General features: G+C 48.6%; 1 pseudogene; it reads left to right on the top strand.

The window, feature by feature from the left end:
* The first annotated feature begins 835 nt into the window (after positions 1 to 835).
* On the top strand, positions 836 to 953 carry LOC124778746 (annotated as a pseudogene).
* Positions 954 to 1,184: the final 231 nt, after the last annotated feature.

Below are 1,184 nucleotides of genomic sequence, written 5' to 3'. Positions count from 1 at the left end.
TACAGCAAACAACAGTTCAGAGATATACCGAGAACAGTTCAGAGATATACCGAGAACGGCCACCACGCCCAGCTGATGGCACCTATCGATATGTACCGCGGATATAATCTACTTATATTTTTTGTTGGTATGTTCAGCATTATCATCATACACAGGGGATGGACAAAAATAGGCAAACACCGAAAACAAAATATGTTAACATGTCTGACACAATGTAGAAAACCCGTTGCACTCAAAACAGCGTCTAGTGATTTCGGAATGGAGAAATATGGTTTCCAATGGAATCTTATGCTGTTCTCCCTGCAAAACAGTGACGAGTTGAGGTAACGATGATAGAGTGCGATCACGCGCCCTTCTCTCTCAAGTTGACCGAAAACGCTCAATAATACTCAGATTTGGTGAGTGTGGTGGAAAGGGAGTTTCTACACTTCATCCTAGTGCTCTGAAAACAGGTCCTGTACTATACGAGCGATGTGGACAGGGGCTCTATCGTCTTGAAGCACAGAATCACGAGTGGGGAACAACCACTGCGTCATGCTATGAACCTGATCAATTGTAATGGTCACATAATCCTTGGCAGTAATGCGAATTTGCAGAGTAACCACGATATGGCTCCTCAAATCATCATCGAGCCCCGCCATGTTTTACTCTTGGCACGTAAATTTGGTAATACAGCTGGAAACACTATTAAACAAGACTCATCCACCCAAATGACTTTCTTCCATTGCTACACAGTCCCTGTTTTATCGCTTCGACACCACGTCTTCCTGCTATGGTCCTTTGCATCACTGATTAGTGCATTCGGAATTGCAGCTTGCCCTGTTAATTCCCTGGGGGCAACGGCCTTGCCGCAGTGGGTACACCGGTTCCCGTGAGATCACCGAAGTTAAGCGCTGTCGGGCGTGGTCGGCACTTGGATGGGTGACCATCCAGGCCGCCATGCGCTGTTGCCATTTTTCGGGGTGCACTCAGCCTCGTGATGCCAATTGAAGAGCTACTCGACCGAATAGTAGCGGCTTTGGTCAAGAATACCATCTTACGACCGGGAGAGCGGTGTGCTGACCCCACGCCCCTCCTATCCGCATCCTCCACTGAGGATGACACGGCGGTCGGATTGTCCCGGTAGGCCACTCGTGGCCTGAAGACGGACTGCAATTAATTCCCTGTCTGTGAAGCTCCCTTCG

This window comes from Schistocerca piceifrons, chromosome 2 (assembly GCF_021461385.2).
Source record: "Schistocerca piceifrons isolate TAMUIC-IGC-003096 chromosome 2, iqSchPice1.1, whole genome shotgun sequence".
NCBI classification, from domain to species: Eukaryota; Metazoa; Arthropoda; class Insecta; order Orthoptera; family Acrididae; genus Schistocerca; species Schistocerca piceifrons.
The sequence above is the reverse complement of the archived record's forward strand: the minus strand, read 5'-3'. Positions and strand labels throughout refer to the sequence as shown.